Here is a 17151-nt window from a genome sequence, read left to right on the forward strand (position 1 = left end):
GCCACTTCCATCAGAATTCTAGGAGGCATGTGGGAGGGACCAGAAAATTGATTTTTGAGATTGAAAATTCCTCGGCGCTCTTTGGGATTGCGAGAGCATTCTTGTACTCCTTGGGATGTATGGATGTATGAAGGGTTTGTGAACTCTGCGCGCAGAGCTGTGCAAGCTGGAAATCGAACTTAAAATAATTTGCACCTAAATCCGTAAAATGTTCTCAAATTTATATAATCAGAAACACATTTTTGTAAACGCATGGGTCTTCTGTTCTCTTGTACGTATATACAGGATAATTTAGAGTATCTTTTCACTGGAGATTCATGGTGAAGATCGGATCAAGGGTGGTGGCTCCAAAATGCACAAACAGGGGAAACGAGTTAACATTCACCTTCCACAAGCAGATGCCAATTCAGTATCCAATTCCCACCCTAGATCAAATCCCGCGCCCCTCCTACCTTCCACCTGCCTCTACCCTGCCTCCTTTAATACCTACGGTAGGCGGGGTCAGAAAAGAGAAGGTCTCAGCTCCCCCAAATTGGTTACGCCCGCCGCGAGTTCTGGTTTCCCATATTTGAGCAACACCGAGGAAACGGAACCGCTAACGAAGGCCGCCGACCAAATGACAAGAGAAGCAGCACCGGGCCGAAAAGGAAGCAAAACACGGAGAAAGGCAGTAGTGTGGCAACCACGTGAGGTAGGCGATCCGGTCCGCCCTCCGAGTGAGAACTTCAATTCCCGGCTTGCAGCTGGGCGGTTACCCTCCGAGGACTACAACTCCCAGGGTGCTGCGGGACCGGCCGCCGGCCGCTCCTCCCGCCCCTCCCCCGCCCCTCCTGGCCGGATCGGCGTGCGCCTGCGCACGGGAGGCCGGAGGAGTCTTACCCTAATGTAAGATGGTGGCCCGTCTGGCTGTGGAACCCACCGAAAGCTGAGAGTCTCCCTCTCAGCCGTAAAGGTCGGACTCGCTGAGGCAATCAGGCCCGGTTCTGAAGAGTTTTTTCCCCGACACTCGTTCAGTGGTTTCTTGTGAGGACGCGGCACCGCGTGGAGTCGGCTAAGGGAAAAGCGAGGCAAGGCAGGCGGGTGAGTCTATGCGGGGCTGGGCTTAGGGGAAACCCGGGGTTGACCGGCTACGAGAGAGCGGAGGCTTCGCTGGGACTGTGCAGGCCGCACCCCCCTTTCTCCCCACCCCCCGCCTCATCTTCACCCTCCTCCTTCTTGGTCTTCCTCCTCCTCCTCCTCTTCCTCCCTCTTCCCTCTACGCCACAGCAGTTACCACCAGGAAAAGGGAGCGGGGCAGAAGGCAGCGCGGCGGCGAGCACCGACTGCTTCGAAAATCTCTTTAATTGGGCAGCCGAGGAGGCTGCTCGTCTTCAACGCTCTCCCCTACATTTTTGTAGGGGCAAGAAATCTTCGGTCTCAGGACTCCTTGTTTTCCCAGCCCCCTTTCGCCCCTCTGACGTCCTTTCCCAGTGGCCCCCGTCTCCCAAGACCAAAGCCATCACTTCCACTCTGACCTGTGTTGCTGCTGCTCATTAATCCCACTGCTCGTTGCCCACTCGTGCTGCTGCTTGTTTTTTGCTCCCTGCTACCACTCTGGAGTTAGCCTTTGCCCCCCTCTCGTGCTTGCTTTTAGCCCCAGCCTACCTGCTACCCTTAGAGCTTCTTCCGATTTGCAGTCTTTCCTTTAACCACATCTGTCATTTTAAAGCTGCCCCTTAAAGTATCTAGATTACGCTGCTGCTTGTACTAACCCACCTGTTTCACAGCTTTCTTGGGTATTGTCCGTTCCTTCCCTCTTTGCTATACAGATTCTTTCAACATACACTTCCAGAAAAAAAAAAAAAAAAAAAAAAAAAAAAAAAAAAAAGGGATGCCCCGTGTTGGCCCCCGAGAAGTCAAGGAAGTTGGGAAGTGAATGAAGTGAGGTAGGATACTATTAAACATTGTGAGTGAAGATCGTTTATTCAGGCTGCCCCGGAGAGGAACGTCTTCGTTTTGTTTCCAGGGATCTGGTTGTGGATTATTCGCTCTGTTGGGACTTTTTGTTTTTGCTTTTTGGCTTTTTTCCCCCTCCTTTCTCTTTTCATTTTGAACCGGTTTCTCCATGCTGTCTAGCGTTCTTCTGAATTGCCTCTCCCCAGGACACTTAATGTGGGCTCTGATTACACCAACAAATATTAGCCTAGGCATTTCAAAATAAGATAAATCTGGCACACAACCAAATTTATCTGTGAACTCCGCAAGCAAATTAACAGTGGTAGTTTGATTATATGCAGGTTTTATGTGGGCTACAGAACCCTTCCAAATTGAGAATTGATTATTGGCTCAGTGAGTTTTATTGATGTGCAGCTTAATTGATGACATTTTATTTATAGTTTGAGTGGAAATTTCCTCTCCAGATTATATCAGATCTACCTAATATTTTTGGATTTGGAAAGTTCTTTCTTTTAATATTTCTAGGACGGTAGGTATCTGAGTAAATTATCTTCTCTTGAAAACCACTAGGTGTGTATGCAAAAGAAAAATTGATTTTCAAAACTAAATCGCTCATTTTTTCCATAGAAAAGAAGGAGACTGGAAAAAGAAATGGCAAACTCTGCACATATGTGCATTTGGTGGCATTCATTGTCATTAGTATTTATATTAAAAAGCAGAAAACTAGAAGTCAAGAATGGCTTATGATGTCTGTTTTGGTGAAAGCTAAATTGAGATGTACTGATTAATGGCATAATGGGAAGAGGGAGCTTTTGCTATAATCAGACTGCTGTGAAATAAAGAATTATCAGAACAGCAAACAGAATTACATAGATCAGATATGTACAGCTCAAGTTTAAACATAAACATTGTGTTCTTAAGATATATGTAAAAATATTAAAAGTCATAGTAGTAATCTCATGCAGCAATATACCTCTTATTTGCGAAAGTAATAATACCTCAAGTATAAATGTAAATACATATAGCTGCCTTTTTAATCACTTTTGGGCATTACTGTATTAATGTGATTTTTACAATTTTATCTGTAATACTTGAGGAATCTTACATTTGGCATTATATTCACTTGATTATGATAAATGGTCTGTTTTATCAAGTGTCAGCTGAGGTTAGTAAAGCTGTTTATGAAACTTCATTTTTCCTTTCAGCCACTTAAGGCTCAAATTGTGGAAACTAAATAAATTCCTACCGTTCTGAGAATTGGAAGCAATTTATATAGCAAACCTTGTCCTAAGTTGTAACCTGAGATTTTTTTTAAGTATTATTAATATTTAGTTTATCAGTAGGAATATATTTAATACAATTGATCTTCAACTCTAAGCAAAAAATATATTTAATTTTCTTTGAATGATGGAGAAGCTTTCCACTTTGAATAATCCTAACACACAGGTTTAGAAACCCTTGGCAGTCATACTTGGCTGAATTGTAAGCAGTGTGTTCTAGGAGAGAACTGTTTGGCAGAAGAGGGAAATGATTTTAATACATCTTTTCTTTTGTAAAGATACTTTGCTTCACTAAAAACATTCTCAAGTAATTTTCTTCACTCCATACTATTTTCCTGCAATCATCAAATTCTTGGTTTCAGCACTCTGAAGTCAAAATGAATTTACTTTGGTATCTTTAACACATTTAAAGAAGATAGCTCAAGTTCTTTGACATTTTAATAGGAAATAGGTAGCTGAGATTTCAAAATATTTTTGTATGGTTTAAGTTTTTAGATGTAACATTACGAACATTGCAGCTTCATAATTTCCTGGGGTTTGGTTTTGTTTTGTTTTTTGATAGTTTGGAATATTTTCTGACAGGTTCAGTAGTTGAATTCTTCAAACGGATAGATTATTTCTCAAAGAAGGTTTTTGCATATGAATTACTTAAGGTTGAATTATAAAATTTGTTCTCATAAAGTTTGTTGACAAATGTTTAATTTTATTAGGATGAGACAGTTATAATCAAATGACAAAGATGCAGAGAAATTGTTTTGTAATGCTCTTCAACTTTAGTCTAAATGGGAGCACTAGTGATAACTTGCAGTTCATTACTTTGTAAAAGAAAGAGGGCACTGCTTAAGGATGAGCTCTCTTGGTTTAGGGCAATTTTATTTTAAAAACGATGTTACATGTGTTAAGAGAATGTAAAAATAATCTTCTCAGTTTAAGCAGTATGATTTTAGAAATCTTCCCTTTCTCCTTCACTACTCTTGTCTTTAAGGTTAAGCTATAGTCCTCCTTTAAAACAGTTTTGTTTTGTTTTTTCTTTTTGGTGATTGCAAATCGTATTCAATTTATTCTGTTTTAACGAACGCAGTGTTATTATTTTTACAGACCATTCAAGTGACATAGGAAGTTTAATTTGTGAAAACTTAAGCCTCTGCTGAAAATTCAATTAGTTTTCTGTCATTTAGTTTTCTGTATTGTCCTGACTTTTTGTGAAGGAAGTTACATTCCGCTGAGTTGGTTCTAAAGAAAAACAGTAGGGAAATAGGTTATAGAGATTTTTAGTGCTCTAGAAATAGTATATAACTAGAATGTACTGCATACTTTTTCTCAAAGGATTTCTTAATCTAAATAGAACTTGTAAATGGTTTTCATCCCACTGGAATAGCATGTATTGGATAAAACTTGTTAACACATTTTGAGATTTTAAAGATTTTGTGTTACCTCAGAGAATATTAGGAAAAATCTGCAACGGTCCATTCTTACCTAAAATGTGGCAATATCCCTGATACTTTAAAGAGTAATTTTTTTTTTCTTAAAAGTTGAGGGTACACAAGTTATAAAGATGTCATAGTTAACTCATTTTGTGATGCAATGAAAGAAGATAAGTAGGACCTTTAATCCCATATTTAGTGGTTTTCTGAAAGAGCTTCTTTCAGAATTATTTTTAATCTAATTATTTTGTGGCTTTCTTTATTAGAAAAGATTGTGTGGTGAAACTTTTTCAAGTGTAGTAATTTTAATCCAGTGGGCTTTGTCACATTCTTTTATTATTTTAAAATCATAAAATAGTTTTATAGTAGAGAAATTTCAGCGCTATTTTGACCTCTTAGATTAGCTTTTCTATAGCAGTTTTCCTTTTACTAGAAGAGGGAAATTACATGCTACTAAAAAGAAGATGAGTGCTTTTACTTGCTAGGAAAATGAAACTTTAAGTAAGTGCAAGGCAGTTTGAGTGTGACTTAATTTTTCACCCAGGATTTTATGAGAATGGTTTCATTATTCCTAAACTCTCTTTATACAAGAGAATTGTCCTGTTTTAAACATTAATTGCTTTGGTTGAGGGGCAGATAATGTATTGCTATTGGGATAAACATTGCTATTTGTATATATTACATATATCAGATATCTGTTCACAATCAGTTTTTTTTTTTGTTATGGTAATTAAAACCTCACCTCGTGAATATTTAGAGAAAATAAGAAGGGGAAATCAAAATAATCAGATTGATTTCTATGTATGCCTAACACTAGTTTGGGAAAAAAGTCAAGGCAAAAAAAAAAGTGTAATTAGAAGAATAAAATGCCAATATTTAAAGATAGTTGGCAGAGTTCCCGTCATGGCACAGCGGAAATGAATCTGGCTAGGAATCATGAGATTGCAGGTTTGATCCCTGCCCTTGCTCAGTGGGTTAAAGATCCAGCATTGCTGAGAGCTGTGGTATAGGTCGCAGACGAGGCTCGAATCTGGTGTTGCTGTGGCTGTGATGTAGGCCTGCAGCTATAGCTCAGATTAGACCCCTAGCCTGGGAACCTCCATATGCCGCAGGTGTGGCCCTAAAGAGACAAAAGACAAAAAAAAAAAAAAAAAAAAAGATAGTTGGAAGTTCCTGTTGTGGCTCAGTGAGTTAAGAACTCGACTAGTATCCATGAGGATGTGGGTTTGATCCCTGGCCTCACCCAGTGGGTTAAGATCTGGCAGTGCTGCAAGCTGCAGCGTAGCTCACAATTGTGGCTTAAATCCCAATGGTTGTGACATAGGTGGTGGTATAGGCCGGCAACTGCAGCTCTGATTTTGACTCCCAGCCCAGGAACTTCCATATGTTGTGGGTGTGGCCATAAAAAGACAAAAAAAAAAAAAAAAAAAAAAAGATAGTAGGTGTTATATTACTGCTAATGGGAGGAACTAGCGAATGATGATGTAGAGAAATAGTGATTGAATTTTAAAAAATAGTTATAGACTGGAATATGAAAGGGGTGGAGTATTCCTTAGTAGAAACAAACACAGTGTCATTAAGCCAAATATCTGAAATTTCTTAAACATGTTTTTCAGTCCTTAGAATCAGAATCTTAACAAGTTCCCTGTCAAATTAGATCTTTCTTCTTACAGTAAATGAGGACCTACCTAGGTATTTGTTGGGTAAAGGAAAGTGTTAACAATATATCTTAGTTTTGCAATTTAAAATTCAGTAAAGGGAGTTCCTGTTGTGGCTCAGCAGTTAGCAAACACGACTAGCATCCATGAGGACATGGTTCAATCCCTGCCCTTGCTCAGTGGGTTAAGGATCTGGCGTTGACGTGAACTGTGTAGGTGTAGGTCGGAGACGTGGCTCGGATCCTGCTTCCTGCATTTCTGTGGCTGTGGCATAGGCTGGCGGCTTCAGCTAGGATTGGACCCCTAGCCTGGGAACCTCCATATGACACAGTTGCGGCTCTAAAAAGACCAAAAAAATTCAGTAAAGACATTATTAGTATTAAAAAAAAAAACTTATGTGAAACATTTTAAGGAAAAGTAGATACAAACCACTATGTAGTTCACTTCAGAGATCATCAACTCATAGCCAGTCGGGGTTCAGCTATGTCCCCACTTAGTTTTTTCCTTGTCCCCCTCTTGTTTGACCTGGACTATTTTGAAGCAAATCTTTATCATCACAGTTATTTCATTTGTTTTAGAACTCTTTTCACCTAAAATATCCTTGATTTTAAAAATTGGGATTATTCAATCAATTTGTCAGATCGTCTTTGAGTACTTATATGGATCTACTTTTTGGGAAATGGCCCAACCTCTTCTAAGAGTTTATTATCTTGTTGGGTATACTTTAGTAATATAACTAGCATTATCAATGGTTTGATACTTAAGTCTGAGTCTAGTATGTTAGTATAGGGATATTTTCATATTAAAGTTGTAGGGCTTCCTTGAGATAGTGGGGCCTGAATAAAAAATATGTACTGTGTGCATAGGCAGAGTATCTTCAGGAGGAGAACATTCCATACATTCCATAGTATGTAGGATGGCAGGGCATGAAAGCAGGGGCAAACACATTGGTGGAGACCAGCGTGATGTGAGAGAGTTGTTAGTCTGATCTTAGTGGAATAAAGTGTTAATTTCTGAGAATTGTGTCAGAGAAGGTGGTATACTAGAATAGGGCTAGATTATGAGGTGTATTCAGTGTCAGGTTGAATCTGTTCTGCTACATGGTAAGGAGCCCAGTAGAAGCTGGTTGGGGGCAGGAGATGATATAACGAAAGTGCTCTTTAGAAGGATTTCTCTTTTGGTACTATGCAGCATATTTTGGGCTTGACAAGTTGAGTTGAGTGGGAAAATTAATGAGTAGGCCACTGAGGTAAGGGGGCATCTGAGAGATGTTGATGTGGAAATTCTATAGGATTTGGCAGCTAATTGAGTCTGTCTTATCTTCGGTCCTTTATATCCAGAAATGACACCAAGGTTTTGGAGAATGAGAACTGAAGAAATGTAGTCAATTTGTCTTTGATAGTAAATTGCAGTTTGTTAACCGAGCCCAGGTTTTGGAACAAAAGTGATGCATGATTACTCAAATAATAATCCCAAAAAATTTCAGCAGAAAATAGCTACCAATCTTTTCAAGTAATTTTAGGTATGTATTCACTGGGGAATAAGAGTTTGGAAAAAAAGGAAAATCTTTATTACATGATAATGCGATAAATCATACTTCATTTGTAAAAGAGAAATTTATGCCTCATCTGCTTCTGATGTGTGTGCGTTCAGAAGGAATATTAGGGAATGTACATTTGAACAGCTTGTAACTAGTATATATTAGTGGGTATCTTTAAAATTTAATAATGACCTGATTAAAGCAGAAGGAATGACAGAAAATTCTGTTGAAGTAGGGCACTAATATTGTCAGCCCCAAGCTCCCTTAAGGATGGATAAGGATAGATCAGTAGGCCAAAGAAGAATGTAGGGACATTTTTAAGTGAAAGTTCATTCATTTTTTTTTTTTTTTCAGGGCTGCAGGTGCAGAGTATGGAAATTCCCAGGCTAGGGAATCAGAGCTGCAGCTGCCAGTCATAGCCACAACCACAGCATTTCGGGGTCCAAGCCACATCTGTGACTTTCACCACAACTCACAGCAGCACTGGATCTTTTAATCCACTTAGTGAGGCCAGGGATTGAACCTGAGTCCTCATGGATACTAGTCAGTTCATTACCACTGAGCCACAGTAGGAACTCCCAAAAGTTTATTATTTTATTTACTTTTATATACTTTGTTTTGTAAAGTTATTATTAAAAACAGATCTGGTTAACCAGCCCTGTTTAATGACTGTATTTGTTTTATTTGGATTTTTTTTTTCAAAGTTCTGAGATCCTTGAAGTTCTTTTCTTTGTTTTGCCTTGTTGACTCTTCATTAAGCCATCTTTCTTTGTCTATTGTGATTTCTGGATGGCTTGCTTGCTTTGCTTTGTGAAGGATAATTTCATTTTTTACCTTACAGCAGGGAGAAAAAGTGGATTTCTTATTTCTGGCTTTGTAAATAGTAGATGAGTAATTTTGTGGTTTTTTTTGGTTTTGGGTTTTTTTTTTTTTTTTTTTTTTTTTTGAGGACTGCACTCATGGCATATGGAGGTTCTCAGGCTAGGGGTCTAATCGGAGCTACAGCTGTCGGCCTACACCACAGCCACAGCAACGCCAGATATGAACAGTGTCTGCAACCCACACCACAGCTCACCACAACCGTTGGATCCTTAACCCAGTGAGTGAGGCCGGGGATCAAACCCGAAACCTCATGGTTCCTAGTCAGGATTCATTTCCACTGCACCATGATGGGAACGCCAGTAGATGAGTAGTTTTGTATTGCTGTTTATTTTCTTCCTACTTCCCTCAGTATCGCATGTATTCCCTTTCAACAATATTTTAGCATGTGGATCTTAAGAATTCTCACAGTTGAGTCTGCAGTCATTTCAAGCTTAAAATTTCAAAATTAAATTTATTTTAATGTACCGGTCATTTTCTTACCTATTACTATGAAAGGTATCACCTACCACAATGCCATGGACTCTTTGGGTATGTGCTAGTAAGGATAAAGATGATAATTCAGTATAGTGCATTGTTGAGAAATAACTTTTTTTGTTGACATTCCCTCTATCTTAAAGCCCCTTTAATCCTGGCAGTGTGACGGAGCTATTTCTGACACTTTTTCCTTTATTTAGCGGGTTATGTGTGCTATCTAATATGGTCACTAGATAGAAAGCTATTGCATTCTCTTTGGGTATGTTTAACAGAGCCTTTAGTATTTTAGGTCTGGATTTAAGAGTGAACTGAGATCCCCTTTATGCAAGAGAATCTTTTTTTTTCCCCCTTTTTACTGCTACTCTTGTGGCATATGGAAGTTCCTGAACTAGAGGTTGAGTTAGAGGTGCAGCTGCTGGCCTACGCCACAGCCACAGCCACACCGGATCCAAGATGAATCTGCAACCTATACCACAGCTTGTGGCAGTGCTGGATCCTGAACCCACTGAGTGAGGCCTGGGATCGAACCCACATCCTCAGGGACATTCTGTCAAGTTCTTAACCTGATAAGCCACAACGGGAACTCTATGCAGGAGAATCGTGAGGAGGACTCTGCTGCTTCTCTTTGCCTCCCAGTTTATGTTCCAAGGAAGTAGATAGCAAATATGCAGTATAGGAGAACCTTAGTATTTGAGAATATCTTCACTGGTAGCTGCCAGTCCATTCTTTCCCCCAAGGTCTTTTAACTTAATGCCTTGGAGTGTGGAGCCACTTAAACATGTCACAGTGGGTAGTGGTGGGAAAGGAGAAAATGGCTCCACACTTCAAAAATCTCTCCCAGGTTTTTTTGTTTTTTGTTTTTTTGTTTTTGTTTTTTTTTTTGTCTTTTTGCTATTTCTTGGGCCGCTTCCGCGGCATATGGAGATTCCCAGGCTAGGGGTCGAATCGGAGCTGTAGCCACCGGCCTACGCCAGAGCCACAGCAACGCGGGATCTGAGCCGTGTCTGCAACCTACACCACAGCTCACGGCAACGCCGGATCCTTAACCCACTGAGCAAGGGCAGGGACCAAACCCGCAACCTCATGGTTCCTAGTCAGATTCGTTAACCACTGCGTCACGACGGGAACTCCTCTCCCAGGTTTTAATAGCTTGAATTAATCTCACAATATCAATATTTTGCTTACTTTTATTCAAAACGTTTTTGGGAGGGACTCCTTTTCATGTGAGTAGCTTTGGGGATGTCTTGAGTAGCTAGGAGGGTAGGTGTATTGTAAACCTAGGAAAAGGGAGGAGAGGCAGAAAGTATAGCGGAAGACTTTAGATTCTAATAGTGCTATGGTGCATTTTGCCTCAGGCATTGATGGCACTGGCTTCTTTACTGCATTTGGAACTTCTGTAGAAACTTCTAAAAAGGTCCTTTAGGAGTTCCCGTTGTGGTGCAGCGGAAACAAATCCGACTAGGAACCATGAGGTTTCTGGTTCGATCCCTGGCCTTGCTCAGTGGGTTAAGGATCCCACCTTGCTGTGAGCTGTGGTGTAGGTCAAAGACATGGCTCAGATCTGGCATTGCTGTGACTCTGGTGTAGGCGGCAGTGACAGCTCCGATTAGACCCCTAGCCTGGGAACCTCCATATGTGTGGGTATGGCCCTAAAAAAAGGACAGAAAACAAAAAGAAAAATAAATAAATAAAAAATAAAAGGTCCTTTAGCCATAGAGTTGGTGGTAGGTATATGTTAGATGTTTAGTGGTAATTTTTTTGGAATTTCTTGCTTCTACTAAAATCTTTTCTGCCCTGCTGGACTAGTCCTCTATGTGAATTTTGCTCATCAAAAGTAAAGCTTTTTTTAAGGTAGTTACCTTCCCTGCATTGTATTAATTCTATTTGATCCTATTGAAAACAAGTATAGCAGTAAAGTACTTTAATGTAGTCATCCTAACAAAAGAACATTTGTTAGTCATGTGTTGCCCTATATATATTTTTTTTTGTCATGCCTAGCAAATATTTTCAGCAGCATTGGAGAACTCTGAATAATATATGATGTGTTTGTGTTTACAGATTATGCTTTTTTTTTTTTTTTTTGGTCTTTTTGCTGTTTCTTTGGGCCGCTCCCGAGGCATATGGAGGTTCCCAGGCTAGGGGTCGAATCGAGCTGTAGCCTCCGGCCTACGCCAGAGCCACGGCAACGCAGGATCCAGCCGCGTCTGCAACCTACACCACAGCTCATGGCAACGCCAGATCGTTAACCCACTGAGCAAGGCCAGGGACCAAACCCGCAACCTCATGGTTCCTAGTCGGATTCGTTAACCACTGCGCCACCACGGGAACTCCAGATTATGCTTTTTATATTATGTACTGCTAATCTGCAATTTTAAAAACTTGGCATTATATTAGAGGAAATACTGCTCTTGGAGTAAGGGGATAACTTAAATGATTTTTTTTTTAATGGTTGAACATACTTTTCATTAGCCTGTAGACTTCTGTGCCAGGCCTTTAAATTCCCCCTATTTTTATTTACTGCTTCCACTGGGTGTACCTAGTTTAGTATGGAATCAGACTTATTTGAGTGTGACTCTTGGCTCTACCACCTACTCCTTGTCAGACCTAGGGCAGGTTACTTTACCCAGTCTTGGCCTCAGCTTCCATAATGGAGCTATTAGGATTGTTATGTAGAATAAATGACAATATATGTAAAGTTCTTGGAATAGTGTTTGGCACATAGTAAGCCCTGTTTGCTATCTTTATACATTTGAAAGAATAAAAAAACATCTATTTTTGAAAACTTATCTTTTTATTCAGTATACTTCTTTATGTCTCAGTAGTAGATGTATGTTTTCAGTAGTTATTTGACCAGCTGGAAACACAATAATGTGTTTTAGGGGGTAATCAAAGGACTGACTTACTTGGAGTTTTTTTTTGAATCAAGGAGTAATGGGAAATGAACCTGGATAAGTGTGATAGAAAATAATTTATAGAGTGTGTTGAAATAAGACAGAGAAATTTAGGTGTTGTTAATAAGAGGGGAATCATTGCAATCATAAACAAAATGAAAAGACAACCCATAGAATGGGAGAAAATATTTGCAAATGAAGCAACTGCCAAGGGATTAATCTCCAAAATACACAAACAACTCATGCAGCTCAATATATAAAAAAAACAACAACCCAATCAAAAATTGGGCAGAATGGAGTTCCTGTCGTGGCTCAGTGGTTAATGAATCAGACTAGGAACCATGAGGTTGCGGGTTCGATCCCTGGCCTTGCTCAGTGGGTTAAGGGTCTGGCATTGCTGTGAGCTGTGGTGTAGGTCACAGACGAGGCTCTGATCCCGTGTTGCTGTGGCTCTGGCGTAGGCTGGCAGCAACAGCTTCGATTAGACCCCTAGCCTGGAAACCTCCATATGCTGTGGGAGGGGCCCCAGAAAAGGCAAAACACACACACACACACACAATGGGCAGAAGATCTAAATAGACATTTCTCCAGAGAAGACAGATAGATGGCCAATAAGCACATAAAAAGATGCTGAACATCACTAATTATTAGAAAAATGCCAGTCAGAACTACAGTAAGGTATCACCTCACCCTATTCAGAATAGCCATCATCAAAAAGTCTACAAACACTAAATGCTGGAGAGGGTATGGAGAAAAGGGAACCCTCCAGCACTGTTAATGGGAATGTAAATTGCAACAACCACTATGAAGAACAGTATGGAGATTCCTTAAAAAATTAAATATAGGGAGTTCCTACCGTGAAACAGTGGGTTAAGGATCTGGCCTTGCCACAGCTGTGGTATAGGTCACAGCTGTGGCTTGGATTCGATCCCTGGCCCAGGAACTTATATGTGCTGCAAATGTGGCCAACCCCCCAAAAAACTAAATATAGAACTACCATGTGATCCAGCAGTCCTACTCCTGGGCATCTATCTGGAGAAAACCATAATTAGAAAAGATATATTCATTGCAACACTATTTATGATAGCCAAGACATGAAAACAACCTAAATGTTCATCAACAGAGAAATGGATAAAGCAGATGTACGTACATATGTAGAGTGGAATATTATTCAACCATAAAAAGAATGAAATAATGCCATTTGCAGCAACATGGATGCACTTAGAGACTATCATACTAAGTGAACTAAGTCAGAGAAAAACAAACATCATGTGATATCATTTATATGTAGAATCTAATAAAAATGATGCAAATTAATGTACAAAGCAAAACAGACTCATAGATCTCAAAATCAAACTTAGAAATATGGGGAAAGGGATAAATTAGGAGTTTAAAATTAATACATATACAGTATTATATATAAAAAAGATAATTAACAAGAACCTGCTGTATAGCACAGGGAACTCTACTTAGTATTCTATAGTAATCTATATGAGAAAAGAATCTGAAAAAGAGTGGATATATATGTATATATCTAGATATACACACACAACTGATTCACTTTGGTGTACACTTAAAAACTAAACACACTGTAAAGCAGCTGTATTCCAATTTATTTTTGGCTGCATCCACAGCATGTGGAAGTTCATGGGATAGGAATTAAACCTGCACCACAGTTGTAGCCTGTGCCACAGCTGCAGCAAAGCCAGATCCTTAACCCACTGCATCAAAGGGAGCTTACTCCAGTAAAATTTAAAACAAAAAAAAGGTCATGCAGTCATTGCAAATTTTTAGTCAAGAGAGCGATGTGTTTAAAATACTATTTAAGGGGAGTTCCCGTCGTGGCGCAGTGGTTAACGAATCCGACTAGGAACCATGAGGTTGCGGGTTCGGTCCCTGCCCTTGCTCAGTGGGTTAAGGATCCGGCGTTGCCGTGAGCTGTGGTGTAGGTTGCAGACGCGGCTCGGATCCCGCGTTGCTGTGGCTCTGGCGTAGGCCGGTGGCTACAGCTCCGATTCGACCCCTAGCCTGGGAACCTCCATATGCCGCGGGAGTGGCCCAAAGAAATAGCAAAAAGACAAAAAAATAAATAAATAAATAAATAAATAAATAAAATAAAATAAAATACTATTTAAGGGAAGATTTATTTATTTATTTGGCTGTACCTGTGACATATGAAAGTTCCTGGGACAGGATCAAATCTGAGCCACAGCTGCTACCTATGCCACAACTGTGGCAATGCAAAATCCTTAACCTACTGTACCGGGCAGGGGATTGAACCTGTGATTCAGAGGCAGTTTTAGATCCGTAACCCACTGTGCCACAGTGGAAACTCCGGGGAGATATTTTTTGGGAAGAATTTTTTGTTTGTTTGTTTGGCCATGCCCATGGCATGCAGAAGTTCCTGGGTCAGGAATGGAACCTGTACCCCAGCTGTAACCAGAGTCACAGTGATTCTTTAATCAACACTGGATCTTTAATCTACTGTGCCATGGATGAAGGAGGGAACTCCAGGGGAAGATGGTTTTGAGTGTCCTTGGTAGCCTAGAATTATTTGATTTTATGTGGATATAAAAATATTTTGGTCTGTTCTGATCACTGATCTGTCCAAAGTGATGCAAACAGTGCCTAGTAGATAGTAGGTGTTCAATAAATACTTATTGGATGAATGAACCTTAAGAGAGACTGAGGTAACAGAGACTTGCAAAAAGGAAACTAAAACTTTGGAATCCCTACCTTTAAGAGGTAGAAGTGAAAACAGTATTATTAAAGGAATAATTGGAGAGGTGAAAGAAAGACAGAAAAATATGTCTAAGAAAACAAAGGAAGAGGGAGAGAAGTCACAGGGATAAGATCCACGATGGTATCGTTTCTATTTCAAGAAGAAGAAAAAAAAGAATTAACATAATAGTGCTGCATTCAAGGAAAATGAGAATAAAATCCTTTGGTTTATAGTGTGATGATCACTAACCACATTAGAGCAATTTCATAGACTGGGAATATAAATCAGATGGGGGAAGATGGGGGATTAAGAAAGATGGTAAGTGGAGACTGTAGGTAAAGACTATTCAATGATAGGTAATGACTGTGAAAATGTCAAGAGGTCAGATTATAATGAATGTGTAATATGAGAGATTTTATTTATTAGAAATGAGAAAACTTGAGGTAGTCTTTGTACTGAATGTTCGTAAGTTTAACAGTATAGAAGGCTTATACATGCTGCATCAGGGCTCTGCCACTTGCTAACTCTGTAATCTTGGAGAAAGTTGCTTAATGTTTTTGTGCTTCAGCTTTCTCCCTTATAAATGATGGAGATCTATGTAGATCTGTTTTGTTCATAGATCTTTGTTATTTTATAGATCTGTTAAATTATTTAATCTTTTTAAAACAGAACAATGCTTGATATGTAATAAACATTTGGTAAATGGTAGCTATTATTATTATCCACTGCAGTGAGGTAGAGAGTAGGATTGGATGCTAGAAGAGAAGAAATAGAAAAATAATTAATTATTGCTAAGTAGTAGTAGGAACTAAATGGAAAAGCCTTAGAACCTTTCCTCTGAATGTCCCCTCTGCCTGGAGAACACTTTTCTAAATGCCGCAAAGCTGTCTCAGCTCCTTCAGACAGACCTTTGTTCAAATGATATCCTTTTTAGTAAGGTCCATCCTATTTATTTACAGTTCATATCCAGACCTCTCTCCTCTAATATTTGCATTGTTTTACTTTTTTTTCTGTAATACTTATATTCAAACATATCATATGATCCACTCATTGTTATATATACTATGTGTTGTCAATCTCCATCTACTAGGGTGGGAATGTTTCTTCCTTGATATGTTCCAGGGTCTGGGAATAGTGCTTGGTATGTAGTAGGTGCTCAGTATATGCTTGTTGAATGAATAAATCATTTTACCGTTGGAGTAGGATGAATGGGGAAATCAGTTTAAATGCTGGTGGTGATACATTTTTGGAGGAGAGCCAGTTTTCTGAGATTTTATTTTATTATTATTATTATTTCTTGCTTTTTAGGGCTGCACCCGAGGCATATGGAGGTTCCCAGGCTAGGGGTTGAATTGGAGCTACAGCTGCCGACCTATGCCACAGCCTCAGCAATGCCAGATCCAAGCTGCCTCTGCAACCTACACCACAGCTCATGGCAACACCAGATCCTTGACCCACTGAGCGAGGCCAGGGATCGAACTGCAACCTCATGGTTCCTAGTTGGATTCATTTCTGCTGTGCCACTTCGGGAATTCCCCAGTTTTCTGAGATTGATGGACCCTACATAGAAGTTGATCTCAGAGACTTTCTCCTCTCAAATGGGTTTTCTGAGTCCATTTTGGTGCTGGTTTTCCTAGAAATCACCTGGAAGCCCAAATAGCTGAAGAAAGAAAAATATAAAATGCATCTCTCTCTTTTTTTTTTGCTATAATAATTATATTTGATTAGCAAATAAAGGCTTATATCTCTGTGCTTATTAGAATTTAGGAACTGTTCTAACCTCTTTATATCATTAATTTTTAAAAACTCTGAAACCTCACAAGTACATTTTGGTTTTCTTATAAGACATTATTAGAGGTGAGGGGATAGACCTTTGTACTGGGACAAAGAGCAGTGCTTCCCAAACTCTTGTGTTCCATTCACGGGGAGTTCTGATCCTTTATTCCTCTCTCCAGCAGTCACAGCCTTGACACTATTGCTTGCCTAAAGTCCATCAGGACTAATCTCGTTATATCTTTTATCCCTTTTTATGTCAGTTACTGCCATTCTCCCAGGTGACTGTTCATCCTGTCTCACATTTAATTCCCACAAGGTTCTGCATGTTTATTATCTTTTTACTTCTGTCATCAGCAAAATTTTCTGAATATTTCCTTTACTTCCTGCGTTTCTGATACTGCTTCCTCTGTGATCTTCATGTGTATTGGCTATACTTTTTTTTTTTTTTTTTTCTTATATGCTATCCTCAAGGGTCAGTGAGGAATCCTATGCACTGAGATTTAAGACTACAATTCCCATTCTGACATCCTCCCTTGAAAAGGAGTTGAAAAGGAACCTAGGTTTATTCA

General features: G+C 39.5%; 1 protein-coding gene across 6 annotated transcripts in view; it reads left to right on the forward strand.

Annotated features, from left to right (window-relative positions):
• CNOT4 (CCR4-NOT transcription complex subunit 4) overlaps nt 835–17151 on the forward strand; it is a 158961-nt gene continuing 142644 nt past the window's right edge. For 4 of the 6 annotated variants that reach the window (XM_021078769.1, XM_021078770.1, XM_021078772.1 and 1 more), the window contains exon 1: nt 836–1080. The gene's annotated coding sequence lies outside the window, so the exon portion shown is untranslated. Of the gene's footprint in view, nt 1081–17151 lie in introns of all 6 variants that reach the window. The other 2 variants (XM_021078767.1, XM_021078768.1) reach the window with 1 other exon arrangement.

This window comes from Sus scrofa, chromosome 18, assembly GCF_000003025.6.
Source record: "Sus scrofa isolate TJ Tabasco breed Duroc chromosome 18, Sscrofa11.1, whole genome shotgun sequence".
Taxonomy (NCBI): domain Eukaryota; kingdom Metazoa; phylum Chordata; class Mammalia; order Artiodactyla; family Suidae; genus Sus; species Sus scrofa.